The 14,986-nt window shown below is 43.9% G+C and overlaps 1 protein-coding gene across 1 annotated transcript in view; it reads left to right on the plus strand.

Annotated features, from left to right (window-relative positions):
* Window positions 1–516: 516 nt before the first annotated feature.
* STAT6 (signal transducer and activator of transcription 6) overlaps window positions 517–14,986 on the plus strand; it is a 202,675-nt gene continuing 188,205 nt past the window's right edge. Inside the window, exon 1 of the mRNA XM_073663346.1 lies at window positions 517–879. The gene's annotated coding sequence lies outside the window, so the exon portion shown is untranslated. The remainder of the gene's footprint in view (window positions 880–14,986) is intronic.

Genomic DNA, 14,986 nt, shown 5'->3' on the forward strand with positions numbered 1-14,986 from the left:
TAAAGATAGAAGATTTTATATTGTGGAAGCTGGATTTTCCTTTTTTTTTCTCCAGAATCCGAATAAGACAAGTATGCAAATCACATAAATGTGGTCACGTGCTTGGCATCTTGAGTCGCCAGTCTGCAGTCTCAGAGTGACTGAAGACTTTTGTTCCAAGCCTGCACAATCCTTTAATTATGCTTTGTAGTCATCAAGAGTCATTTTCTTTTTGGATATTCCACACTATATTACAGTTGGGTGCTCGAAGCTAAAACTGGAATAACAAATTTTGCAGATTATCAAGTATTGATTTAAAATATTTTAGTATTCCCTGTAGCAAAAATTCCTTGCAATCTATCTTTTACAGACCTCCGTGAGCTTATTATTTGTTCGTGCTTTACTGTATACAGGCTGTGTGCAAACAACATGTCACAGACAAAGTACACAGAAAACACCGTACAGAAGTCGTCCATCCTCCTACCTGCAGCAAAAATATAATAGAAGTTTAACACTGGTCTTACAAGTATTAGAGAGATCAACATAATGGAACAGGAGTCATTTCCAAGAAAACTGACACAGAGAGGAAATTTGTGCAACTTTAAGGGCAGGGCCAAAACATAAAAAAAGACCAGGCTGAACGCCAATATGCTGTGCTAAAATCAGGAAGTGAAAACAAGAAAAAAAGACGTAGCAGAAAGCAGGAAGATTTTAACACTGAGAGAAATTTGAGAGTTGTCTTTGCGTTTTCATTGCCAATACTTTATCCATGAGGGTCCTGCTGGTTATCAATTGTTGGATGTTAATGGACCTGATCTGAACATATCGAATCAAGGATTCCTGAAAGCACTGCAGGCCAAACTGAAAGCTAGCAGAGGGAAAAGTTCTTCTGTGGGGGAGGTAAGATTACCCATATGAGTTCTTGTAGTGTTTTTTTTACTCACAGGTTGTATTCGCATGTTCTTGCCTCTGTCGTGATGCCTGTGAGTAGTTTATAATACATGTGTGTGTGGTAAGATACGGCATGTGAATTCACCCCTTCTGGCACCAGTTTGTTAACACTTAAGTGAAGGATAAAGGGAAGAGGGTCGTCTACTGTTCACATAACGTCTTCCGTATTTTAGATATTTGACGTCGATGTTGCGAAGAGACGACGTGAGGAGGTCGGACTCGGATTCTGACTGAAATTCTGAAAACATTTCTAGGCCTCGGAGGAATTTCACCAAGTGTCAACCACATTGTGGTGTCAGTAGTTATAAAATGGCTATGGACACATGAAAACTTTAGACAAGTGGCTTCCTGGAAAGGTCTCTTATGTGTTACCGGAAACATTTACTATAACACAGCAAAATACTGCGAGAAATGATGTTAACAGATGTTTAGACTCAGCTCATGGAATCGGATATGGTTATGGCTGAAGCAGAGATGAGAAAATGGGATAAAATGTTATTACCCTGACATCGATAGTAACCGAAAGTCCTAATACGTGAAAACAAATCAGACGTTCTACTTGTAGTAAGGCCTCATCCCTACAGAGCTGTGTATAAAACCTGTTACGTGGAGCGGCATGTAATAGATATTGCCTCAGGGCACCGTATGATGGAGAAATGCTTCTAGGGCTGAAGGACCACAGAACACACCACAATTTTCATTTATGAATTTAGTATTAATACCTGTGTACATTAAATCTCTGGTTTGGAGCTATGAATGACTTTACATTAGATAGTTGCATTTTTAGCAACTTCCTGATACTTTACATTCAAGTTTCAGGATTATCACTTATGACAAATAGAAACAAAGGGAGAAAAGAGAAGAAGTGAGTACAAATTCATACTGTGAACAAAAATAGTGCCATGTAGTGTCCACATACTACAGCTATACTTTCCAGATATTATAACCCCTTCACGACATGTACACCACCAGCGTCTGCCTCTAACTGCATAGATGTTTAACAGCTTAAATGCATTGAAATGATGCAATTTGATTGCCAATCAGCGCCCATGTGATGGGATCGAGGGATGTCAATGGGTTGCCACAGCTGAAGAATCAGCCACTAGGCCTCACATGTAGGGATGAGCGAACCTGAACGGTAAAGTTCTGGTTTCGTAGTGGAGACTTAGTGTCTGGTACCGAACCCCGAACACAATCTTTTTACCAGATATTATTTTACAATAATTTTTTTTGGACTCTGCAGCCATCTTTTTGCAAGTAGTGTGCCTAAAAAGCAATTCTACTCTGCCATCTCTTTGCCATTTGTGGGCTTAAAAAATAATTTTACTCTACCACTGTGTGTATACGAGTAGTGTGCTTAAAAAATAATTCTACTCTGAAGCTTTCTCTTTGCCATTTGTGGGCCTAAAAAATAATTCTACTCTGCAGCCATTTTTGGCAAGTAGTGCGCCTAAAAAATAACTCTACTATGCCACTCTGTCTGTGTCATTTGTGGGCCTAAAAAATAATTTTACTCTGCTGCCATCTTTTTGCGAGTAGTGTGCTTGAAAAATAATTCTTCTCTGCTGTCTCTTTGCCATTTGTGGGCCTAAAAATCATTTTACTCTACTGCTGTGTTTATACGAGTAGTGTGCCTAAAAAATAATGCTACTCTGCCGCCATCTCCGTGCGAGTAGTGTGCCTAAAATTTACTTCCAAAAATTAGGAAAGCATCAAATAGAGGATGTGGCCATAGTGGTGCTGGTGTAGCTGCTTCTGGTGGTAGTGGTGTAGCTGCTGCAGGGAAAGGATGTGGTCATTCTGTGCCTGCTACGTGCCTAAATGAAACACCTTCCTCGGGTGCATGCAGGTGACAGGACGTTCCATGTTATTTCGTAGGGCTGAGTACCACTGCATTTATGGTGAGGCCACAGGATGTTGAAAAGGTGTTAGATTGGATGGCTGAGAGTGCCTCCAGTTCCTTCTCATTGTCTTCCACCTGGTCCAGTGCAGAAAGTGTTGGCACCTGAGGAACATGGTCATCCGGCTTCCACCTCACCCCCTTGGAAACCAGCCAAGCAGTCTGAGCCCTAATTCATGCAGCAGTCTTTTCTGCTTTTTGATGACTTCACTGGCTGGGGTTCCATGGCTCTTTTACCTGGCCCTGGAAGAGACTGATTGCACTGATGCTTAACCACTTGTTAGGTTGAGGGATGAGTACGTGGAAGGGCTAGTGTGCACAGTCAGTGAACCACCGCAGCACATGTCAGATGATGACGAAACTCAGTTGCCAACCGCTGTGTCTTTCTGCAGTGAGCTGACCGGCAAGGAGGGCAGGGTTGAGGAGATTCATGGTATGATGAGGTCCTAGACTCCACATGGAACGAAATCCATCCTAGTTACGTATGCAGTTCGGAGGAAGAGGAGGTGGCCACACTGCCCCAGCAGCACAGCAAAAGAGGGAGCAGGGTGCAAAGTCACCACAGTGGGCGGCCCCTAGCCAGTACGTCGGCTGCTACTGCCCACCGCATGGCTGAAATGAGCACACTAAAGCCAGCTCAAAACAGCTCCCTGGCATGGCATTTCTTCAGTCAATGTGCTGATGACAAGCGATGGGTAATTTGCACACTGTGCTGTCAGAGCCTGAAGCGGGGCATAAATCTTCTGAACCTGAGCATGACCTGCATGACGAGGCATCTGAATTCCAAGCAAAAGGTGCACTGGAGTACATACCTTAAAAACATGACAGATCTGAGCCTCCTCATGCTCCCCCTTCTGCTGCCGTCTCAGCCTCTTCCTAATGCTCACGATCAACAGGGCTGCCTGCTTCCACGCGAAGAGAGGATGTGACAGCACCACCACCAGCGTCAGCGAGCATCTCCACACCATCGTTTTGAAGTGTTCAGCTTTCCATCCCCAAAATTCTCTAGAGAAAGAGGAGATAAGAGGAGATGGGTTAAGAAACAAATACCATTGTTAATATGAGCCTGAATGTTGACTCTTCGGTGGGTCAAGAGACCTGAGCCATTGTTCATATGAGCCTGAACATTGACTCATGGGTTGACATTTGTCGCAGCTTATTGTTTGCTATCTTTTGGGGACAGGGACACAGGGTAATTGAACAATCGATGTTTGCTGATAGCTGCCTACTAGGTAAATGTAGTGGCCGCTGGGACAGAGGCGGAAGGCGTTCTAGCCCATGTCCTATTACCACAATGAATTGCTGGACGTTTGTCTGTCCAGGTTGCCTCCTACTCTGCTTCCTCCACTGACTCCTCATCGAGGCACAGTAAGACCGGCACCACCAACTTTTGCACAGCCAGGGGAAAACGACAGCAGTCTGTTCTGAAATTCATCTGTTTGGGGGACAAATCCCATAATGCGCAGGAGCTGTGGACAGGGATCAAACAGCAGACAGATGAGTGGTTGATGCCGATGAATCTCAAGCCCGGCCCGGTGGTGTGTCATAACGGACGAAATCTCAAAAACGCTCTGGACTTAGTCAGTTTGACGTACATGCCTTTGTCTTACGTATGTGCTGAACCTAGTGGAGCAAAGCTTCCTGAAAAACTACCTATACCACATATGTCATAGCTGCTGCTTAAAGTGCAGGCAGTGTGTGTGCTCTTTTGGCATTCTCACCCTGCTGTTGCTCGCCTGTCTGTGCTACAGTGTTATTTCTGCCTTTCCGCTCACCGCCTCATACGTATCAACAAGGTGGAACTCCACCTTGCATATGCTAGAGAGACTGTGGGAGCAGCAGCAGACAATAGTGGAGTTTCAGCTGAGTCGCTGCATTGAATACTCCACCAATATGGCCAGTGCTGATGACACCATCATCAGCGTTACTATTCCACTTATATGCCTGCTGCAAAAAACAATTCAGGTGATGATGGATGAGGTGGTGGCACAGGAGGAAGGGGAGCTGGTGGGGGGGGCTAATTTACACCATTATCAGGTCTGTCGTCCACATATGGCTTGGAGGGTGGGTTACAGTCCCAACAGTGGCCAGGTAACCGTGTTCACAGCAGGGTGGCACTCAAATTAGCTCGTAGGCATCACTGGAGTGTGGTTGGGAGGATACAGAGGACCCAGATGATACACCTCTAACCGAGGACAGATTGTCATTGCCTCGGGGCAGCCTGGCACACATGAGCCAATACATGCTGCTGTGCCTGCGCAACAGCCGCCGACTTGCCCATATTGATACCAGTGCTGATTACTAGGTGGCCACCCCGCTTCAAGGACAACGTACCATCATTACTTCCATCATGGTAGCAGGATCGCAAAACGTGTAAATACAAGCACATTTTGGTGGAAAAACTACTGATGGATTTCCTACCTGACAGCGCTGGCTCAGTGGAAGAACACGGCAAAGGCGGAGTAGGAAGTTGCCAACGCAGCTGGGCACTGCCACCACCTCGGAAGGCAGGGTTAGCATGGCCAATATGTGGCAAAATTTTATGAGCACGCAACAACATCCTGCACCACCATCTGATATGATCCGTATTTGCAGGAGGCAGCGTTACAACAACATGGTAGAAGAGTACCTGTCCACACGTCTCCACGCACTAACCGATGGGTCTGCCCAATTTAACTTCTGGGTCTCCAAATTGGACACATGGCCTGAGCTTTCCCTTTATGCCGTGGAGGTGCTGGCCTGCCCTGCAGCAAATGTACATGTCGGACCATGTGGTTAGCACGGCATGGGGTGTGATAACAGACAGGCGCATCCGCCTGTCCACAGTTATTGTGAGGAAGCTAACATTCATTAAAATGAACCAGGTGTGGATCCCACAGGACTTGTCCATACCTTTTGGATGACTAGACAGCTATACCAGCCACATCCAGTCAATATTAAACTGTATTTGCTATTTGTTTCATTTGGATGACTCCTCCCCAAATAATAAAAAAAAAACTGTGTTGGCTACCATCTCCTCCACCTCTCCCACCTACACTGCGACGTCCACCTCCTCCACCTCCTCCTCCAGTTGGACTTCTGCCCCCTGGTTGTAGCTTGCTAGTTTATTTGGGGTTCATTCTATGTTCTTTTAAGTCAGTTCCCTAAAAAAAAGCCCCAAAAAAGAAAAAAAAAAAGGAAACCCACCTCCCCCCCACAAAAGCAGTGTTGGATTACTCCTCCCTTGCCTCTTCCACCTATATTGTCATGTTCCGCTCTTCCTCCACTTGGACCTATTCTTCCTGGTTCTAGATTGATAGTTTTAGTTTTGTTAATTTTAGGTTGTTTTAAGTCGGTTAAAATAAATAAATAAATAAATAAAACACTGAAAAAAAAGGAAAAACAAAACATAAAAACAGTGTTGGATTATGCCTCCCTTGCCTCTTCCACCTCTAACCTCTTCCACATCCTCCTCCACTTAGACCTCTTCCTCCTGGTTCAAGATTATTATTTATTTCTGAATTGCCATAGGGACAAAACTCAGCTGTAGTGAGAGACAGTATTAAGCTTTGCATGTGTGCAGTTATCCAAATAGACTATGTATACTCTGCACATGTGTCTGTGATAGTACTGTGCTTACACACAAATTTTTCTAATCGGCAATTGTGTCTGGGGGAGTCATGTGCGTTAAAACAAATTTGTATTGACGCGCCCCCTGGGCCAGTGTTGTTGGGGATACCCGGAGCCGGATCAGATGGGGGTTGTAGTCTCCGAGTGGCTGTGACCCGGTCCGTGCCCAGGGTGTCAAGCTCAGTGTGTGGCAGTCCTTATGATGTTACTAGATGTTCTTTTGTGTCGACTACGCCACCCGTTGAATTGCGGTCAATACGGCCGCCGCTGCAGCAGGGTCCGCTGAGGCTGGTGATGTATGTGCAGCTCAGGTAGTATAACCCCCAACGGGAGGGGTATAGCCTCAGGGGGTCAGTTGCAGAGGATGGGGGTTGTGGTGGTGCAGCGAGGATGGAAATGAGACTCAGAGTCGGGCTGTGCAGTTCAGGGTTTGTTTACTTACTGCAGTTGTTCTGGTCACTCTGGCCTTGAGTGACCACCCGAGCCGTGCTGCGTCCACCAGGTCCTGGACTCGGCCAACCCCCAGGTGATTCTGGAGCGTGGCCTGAGCTCCCTTTCTGTCTTGTCCTCTTCTCTGGCCTTCCCCACCAGGGATCCACCTATGTCCGGCTCCCTCGGGCCTCTTGGTGGTAAACCCTTGTCTCTGGGTTCCCTGACCCTATTCCTGGTCTGCCTTCCGGGTGGATTTAGTGGGTGATCGTGGCAGATCAATCCTGCCCACGACCTCCGGTTCCTGGCTAAGGTGTGCTGTAGCCTCTGCCAGCTTGGGATCCGGTACCCTGTTGCCAACTCTTCACCCTCTGGTCTAATTTGGGCTCTTGGAGTTCCTTCTTTCTCCCCCTCTGGGTCTTTCTTTCTCCTCTCTCTCTCTCTTGGCCTTGGAGCTGCTCTTCTCCTCTGCTCTCTTCCTCTACAAAGACCCTGATCTAAGATGGTACCCACCTTATATACTCCCTCTATGTGTGAGCTCAGGTGACCAGCACCCAATGAGCTCCTAGCTTTACCCAGGCTGCTCCCCCTATCTGCCCCTACACTACTGGGATGTTCCACCCCCCTCCCACTCCAGCCAGGAACAGACACTGTCGTACCTGCACATTTCTCTAGTGGGAGTACCGTCGGTCTGTTCCCCGGAAATGGGATGTGTGTAGTGCATGCAGCCTACTGAGCTCAGTTCCACACTCCATCCTTACCCGGGAGTGGAATATCACACCTCTGGCTTGAGGTGCAATACCCCTGTAGCAGCCGAATCCTCAGGGTGCTACAGTATACTCTTATGCACCCGTGTCTGTGATTTGTAAAAACTTTTTTTTCTAATCTGCAACCATGTTTGTGGGAGTACTTTGCCTAAAAAAACACTTAAAAAAAGGAGGAGTGCATCAAGTAAGGGATGTAGATATGGCAGTCAAGTTCTTGTCTTACTTTTTGCCATCTTGTTGTGTTTCTTCTTGTTTCAGATCGGTATCATCTGCTTGAAATGAGTGTTCACTCTGTTCACGTACAACCCTTCCACAGTCCACAACATACTAGCTGCTTTCCATGCATTCCTTTACCAGTTCATAATTTTACGGCCATCCGTGTATACACGGCAGTCGTGGTACAGGGCCTCATCTTCAAAATTTTTTTTAATCCAATCGACTTTATAAACTTTTTAAATTTGTCCCAAAATTTGAAGAATGGGTAATATGCACGAATGCTGCCTTCCATTGGATGTGGTCCTCATTTATCAGGCTCTCTCTCCAGATTCAAACCCTGATACACTGTAGAAGGACAAGACATGTATTGAAGCCTGTATGGCATGGGGGGGTGTTGGAAGGGAGAGCGGCTCGCTGTACAGGCAGGTCCATAGGTAGCAGGTTTAGAGCAAACACCCATTGAACGGTGAGAGTGAGATGAATGGCTTCCCATGGACACCACGGCCGCCCTGCTTCCTTCACCAACACACCCAAGGCAGTCGCTCGGGAGAGGGGCGAGGGCGTGAGGGCCTATGTGGCACCTTTGTCAGGCTTTCCATGCATTCCCTTACCGGTTCAGAATTTTATGGCGATATGTAGCCAGAAATTCAAAAAATGTTATCCAAATTGATTGATTTAATGACCATTTGTAGTTTCACTGTAACATCCGTGTGTATGTGGTAGTGGTGGGAGACTTACAGGTGCATCTCACTAAATTAGAATATCATCAAAAAGTTAATTTATTTCAGTTCTTCAATACAAAAAGTGAAGCTCATATATTATATAGAGTCATTACAAACAGAGTGATCTATTTCAAGTGTTTACTTCTGTTAATGCTGATGATTATGGCTTACAGCCAATGAAAACACAAAAGTCATTATCTCAGTAAATTAGAATATTTTATAACAGCAGCTTGAAAAATGTTCTTAAAATCCGAAATGTTGGCCTACTGAAATGTGTGTTCAGTAAATGCACTCAATACTTGGTCGGGGCTCCTTTTGCATCAATTACTACATCAATGCAGCATGGCATGGAGGCAATCAGCCTGTGGCACTCCTGAGGTGTTATGGAAGCCCAGGTTGATTTGATAGCAGCCTTCAGCTCGTCTGCATTGTTGGGTCTGGTGTCTCTCATCTTCCTCTTGACAATACCCCATATATTCTCTATGGGGTTAAGGTCAGGCGAGTTTGCTGGCCAATCAAGCACAGTGATACTGTTGTTTTTAAACCAGGTATTGGTACTTTTGGCAGAGTGGACAGGTGCCAAGTCCTGCTGGAGAATGAAATTTCCATCTCCAAAAAGCTTGTCGGCAGAGGGAAGCATGAAGTGCTCTAAAATTTCCTGGTAGATGGCTGCGCTGACTTTGGTCTTGATAAAACACAGTGGACCTACACCAGCAGATGACATGGCTCCCCAAACCATCACGGATTGTGGAAACTTCACACTAGACCTCAAGCAGCTTGGATTGTGTGCCTCTCCACTCTTCCTCCAGACTCTGGGACCTTGATTTCCAAATGAAAATGGGAACTCTGGGACCTTGTGGAGTGTGTCAATGACTGCCTTCTGGACATCTGTCAAGTCAGCAGTCTTCCCCATGATTGTGGAGCCTACTGAAACAGTCTAAGGGACCTTTTAAATGCTTTGCAGGTGTTTTTGTTAATTATTTTAATTTACTGAGATAATGACTTTTGTGTTTTCATTGGCTGTAAAACCATAATCATCAACATTAACAGAAATAAACACTTGGGATGGATCACTCTGTTTGTAATGACTCTATATAATATATGAGTTTCACTTTTTGTATTTAAAAACTGAAATAAATTAACTTTTTGATGATATTCTAATTTAGTGAGATGCACCTGTACGCTACTGGAGCTGGAATTACCATGGCTGCTGGCACCAGATTTGCCCTCCAATAGATGCTCATTAAAGGATATAACTACTCACTCCAATTACAGAGCCTCTAAATTGTCATGGATGGCTATTTTGTCTTGCAATATCAACTGCTGACTCAGTTGAAGAGTGGGTAATTTGCTTGACCGCTGCCCTCCTTGGATGTAGTATCCATTTATCAGGCTGCCTCTCCGGAATAGAACCCTGATTCTCTATTACCCGTGGTCACCATGTAACGGAGCCCGTATGGCACTGGGGTGGTCAAAAGGGAGAGCGGCTCCCTATATGAGCAGGTCCCGAAGTGGCAGACATTTAGAAAACAACCCTTGCAAGGGGAGAGTGAGGTGAGTGGCCTTCAGAAGACACCTTGGCCGCTCTACCTCGTGACCCACTGCACCCAAGGTAACGCACAGGGTCGATCAGGATAGGGGCGAGGGTGTGGGGGCCTATGCGGCACCTCTGTCAGGCTTAGACCTGCCTCTGCCACGGGATCCTTTTTTATGGGGGATTCTATGTTATTTTAAGTCATTTCCCTATCCACATTTGTTTGCAGGGCACCTGTCCTTCTCTTACCCTCGTTTTGCTTCCTTATGCAGCCCTCTAGCCCTTACTAGGACCTTTTTACTGCCATTTTAAAGCACTGAAGTTCGAGTTGCCATTGACTTCTATTGGGTTCGGATTCGGTGTCAAGTCTGGGGTCACATTCGGATGCCGGCCCATACTTTGAACTCTAGTTGGGCCAAACTCGAACATCCACGGGTTCGCTCATCCCTACTCACATGATATCTTGATATATATCATAGGGCCAATTAAGCGCAAAAGGCGCCCAGGATGCTGGGCCAAGGTTGCCAAGTGCAGGAATGAAGGCTGATCTGACTGCCATGGAGGACCTGACTGGGTGTCGGCCTAGGGTTGCCAAATGTTTTTTTCTTATCTCTACTTAATTTATGTCGCTGTAATAGTATGACACAGTGGTCCATCACAAAAATAATTGGATAAAAATCATAGATCACTATGGATGTCTGTTCCTCGAGCATTTGGGCGTTGCTTTGTTTTTGTTTTGTAAGAGCAAATCTAATCTATAAATCGTTTCTGGAGTTGTTTCTATGCAAAGAGAAATCGTTATACAGTTGTGACTACAATATTTATGTGGAGTTTTTCTAGCTTAAATTTCTCTCTGTTAGGAATAACACATACTTAGGTTGTTAAGTAGATGAAAACTGGGCACTCAAATGGATGAAGTGAAAAAAGGAATATTTCTTTAGAAATGCAATCCAATAAATCCAGAATATTAATGTTTCACACAGCCAGTGACCTTAGTCATGCTCGCCACAGCGCTGCTCATGTGGTTCCTCCACTTTTCCCCACAAAATCCGCATTATTTTGATAAAGGTCCGGATATGGGACAAAAACGTTAATATTCTGAATTTCTGTTAGTATTTTTGTCAGTATTTCACAACACTATGTTTAAGACAAAAAGTATAAAAGAAACACGTGCACCATTTCTGCATTTTTCACCCACTCCTGTTCTTTTACAAATACTGATGTGAAATACTGACCAAAATACTGCCGTGTGACCATAGCTGGAGGATCTCTGAACACACCATCTTTTTGAGGTGGATTTCGCATGGAACCGCCTGAAAAAGCACTAAAGAAATAGCAAAAAGAATGAACATATGCACAAGAACGTGCCGCGCATAGCTTCCGTCTTTTGTAACTTCTTTTAACAGCGGCAGGCCACGAAAGCCATATTGTAGTTAAAACAAGTGACCAGTCCATTCCTTTTTCCTGAAGTGTCTTCTACTTCAAAAACTATGCGGGTACGCCATTGTCTAGAAGTCGCAGTGTGTACATACCCTTGGGCCTGTTTCACACATCTGACCTTCACGGTCTGAATATGACCCACGTATTTTTACCAAAACAGCTCCTAAAACGGACCGTAAAAATGGAATTCCCAAATGGACATGTGAACACAACCCTAGCCTTTTGGTAAAACCAGAAAATATGATGATTTCTTGGCAGTTAATGCATAAACTATAACAGTGAAGTTTAATAAAACATTAAACTATAAACCACAACATTGATTTCTGGATCAATAATCCTTTTTTTTTTCTTGCTTTTCATTGTGCATTTGAGAAAAAAAAATACTGAGAATACAAACCAGTTTGCTTTTTACATAGCGTGACCTTTCTTAGGATAGACTCATACGACTGTATAAAGAAAATTTCATCCAAAAAAGTGGGATTATTATTTTCTCACTTGTCATCCATGTGCAAACCATGTGCATTCCTTGTGCAATCCGTTTGGTTACAGCAGCAGCTATTAATCATTTACCAGACCATTTACAGTTTCCCATGTTACAGAATTGCAATGTATATGGAAAAATTGGATGCTGTACTGTCGCTCCTTATGGCATCCGATTTTTTTGTTACACTCATAGACTTGAATAGGTGAGTTTCATCCGATTTTACAGAGGAAAATTGTGCATGTTGCATTTTTTTCACACGCTGATTCGGTCAGTGAAGAAATTGGTCCGATTGCGATTCGGATTGCACTCGGACCAAAGATATGGTCGTAAAATAGCAACAGACTAAGGCAAAAACTGCGAGGTGGCGGCACGCTGTGTGAACTCCTATTCACACATATTTTTCAAGCAAAACAGTTGGTAGTGCGCTCAGGTGCAGCGCTGGGAGTCGGCACTGGAGCGAAGAAGGGTAAGTTCTATCTCGATTTGTTATTTTACATAACTGCAACTGTTTTGGGTCCATTTCCCTAAATGTAAGTGATTTATAATGTACCATAAATGCTTTGCATATTCCTAAAACGATAGGCAATAAAACAAAATGACAACCTCTTTGGGGACTTCAATTTCTCAAAAGTAAAGCATTATTGCGATATACTAGCAAGACCCATGACAGGAGGCAAATAACATCAAAGCCATAAACAGAAACATAAGGACACAAATAGAAACATATGTCATAAACCTCTCTCAACAGAGTGTCTCAAAATCACGTTTTTTTAAAATAAGGTAATCTTGCGCCACTCATTTTGGGATATGTCGAGCCAAGGGGAAAGGACGTGTATGTATATGAATAAAGACCCCATAGACAAGTAATTAAAGGAACTCTTTTACCAGTTTTTTGTTACCTAATCTAAGAACAGCATAATGTAGAGGAAAAGTTTTGATAAAATCACTATTTTATCATCACGAGACTATCACTAGCGGACTAGTAGTCATGCTGCCATATAGTCCTCCATATTCTTGAGCTCTGTATAATCCCGTCTTCACTACTCATTAGCAGCTTTCTGCCTATGCACAGTGTACACAGGAAACTGTCATTCGGTGGTTTGGGCGGGGTTAAACAGAGCTCAGAATTCAGAGAACTGCTAGATCTGCAGCAGAGAAAACAGTTTTAAATCAAAACAGCTGCACCCAGGAAAGTAACTGGTACGTTGCTGGAATCAGGGTCTCTGTTCCTACATTATGCTGCTCTCAGATAGGATAACAAAAACATTATCACAGGTTTCCTTTAAAGTATATTTCAGGTTGATCGACCATTTTATGAACGATCTTAATGGGCTAACACAGCCATACACATTCAGTCCGTATTTGCCCATTTTAATCACTGACCCTAGTTATGAGTTCGGTGATGGGGTGCTTAACACTTCAATGCGGCATTGCTTAATACTGCTAAAGGTCCTTACATTGTGGTAAACAGCATCAACCTAAAATTGCCATATACAGTTGCAATTAAAGCTATTCAACCCCATTGCAAATTAGACTTATTAGCAACATTTGTAAACTTTCTGCTGTTTGCAGTAAACCAATGAAACAAGAACAATGTAAGCAACTCAACACAACTAATAAAATAAATTCAACGCAAAATGCCCCTTTAATGAATATTGTAGTGTCAGAATTATTGCCATACAGAATGGGCTAAGTGCCTTTAGGAACGCTGTCAGAAGCCGGTGTCTGGCTATGCAAACTCTTTGCAGCTGATTGTAAAAGTCACAGGTTGTTCTACTAGGAACTAAACATAGTAACATAGTTTTTAAGGTTGAAGGAAGACTAAGTCCATCTAGTTCAACCCATAGCCTAACATGTTGATCCAGAAGAAGGCAAAAAAAAAACCATGTGGCAAACACTAAGCTCCACATTGGGGAAAAAAATTCCTTCCTGACTCCATACAACAATCAGACTAGTTCCCTGGATCAACGCCCTATCAAGGAATCTAGTATCTATAACCTGTAATATTATACTTTTCAAGAAAGACACCCATGCCCTTCTTAAATTTTAACAGTGAATCACTCATTACAACATCATGCGGCAGAGAGTTCCATAGTCTCACTGCTCTTACAGTAAAGAATCCACGTCTGTGATTATGATTAAACCTTCTTTCCTCCAGACGTAGAAGATGCCCCCTTGTCCCCGTCTTAGGCCTCAGAGTAAAAAGATCAGTAGAAAGGTCTTTGTACTGTCCCCTCATATACTTGTACATAGTAATAAGATCACCCCTAACCCTTCGTTTTTCCAAAGTAAATAACCCCAAGTGTAATAACCTGTCTTGGTATTGCAGACCCCCAGTCCTCTAATAACCTTGGTCGCTCTTCTCTGCACCCTCTCTAGTTCAGCTATGTCTTTCTTATACACCGGAGACCAGAACTGTACACAGTATTCTAAGTGTGGTCGCACTAATGACTTGTATAGAGGTAAAATGATGTTCTCCTCATGAGCATCTATGCCTCTTTTAATGCATCCCATTATTTTATTTGCCTTTACAGCAGCTGCCTGACACTGGCCACTAAACGTGAGCTTGTCGTCCACCAATACACCCAGGTCTTTTTCAGTTACAGTTTTGCCCAGTGTTTTACAATTAAGCATATAATTACACATTTTATTTCCTCTACCCAAGTGCATTACCTTACATTTATCCCCATTAAAGCTCATTTGCCATTTATCAGCCCAAGCTTCTAGTTTACATAGATCCTCCTGTAATATAAAATTGTCCTCCTCTGTATTGATTACCCTGCAGAGTTTAGTGTCATCAGACCTCATACTTTGCACTGACGAGGGCCAACAGCCCGAAACACTGTGTCTGCAAATTGAGATTCTGATTTGGCTTTTATCCTAAGTCATATTGCACGACTCATTAAAGGGTTGATTGTGACTTGTAGGATTGCTGCTTCCAATAGGTGGCGCTAT

This window comes from Phyllobates terribilis, unplaced genomic scaffold (genome assembly GCF_046119375.1).
Source record: "Phyllobates terribilis strain yellow unplaced genomic scaffold, ASM4611937v1 Scaffold_2__4_contigs__length_985480577, whole genome shotgun sequence".
NCBI lineage: Eukaryota > Metazoa > Chordata > Amphibia > Anura > Dendrobatidae > Phyllobates > Phyllobates terribilis.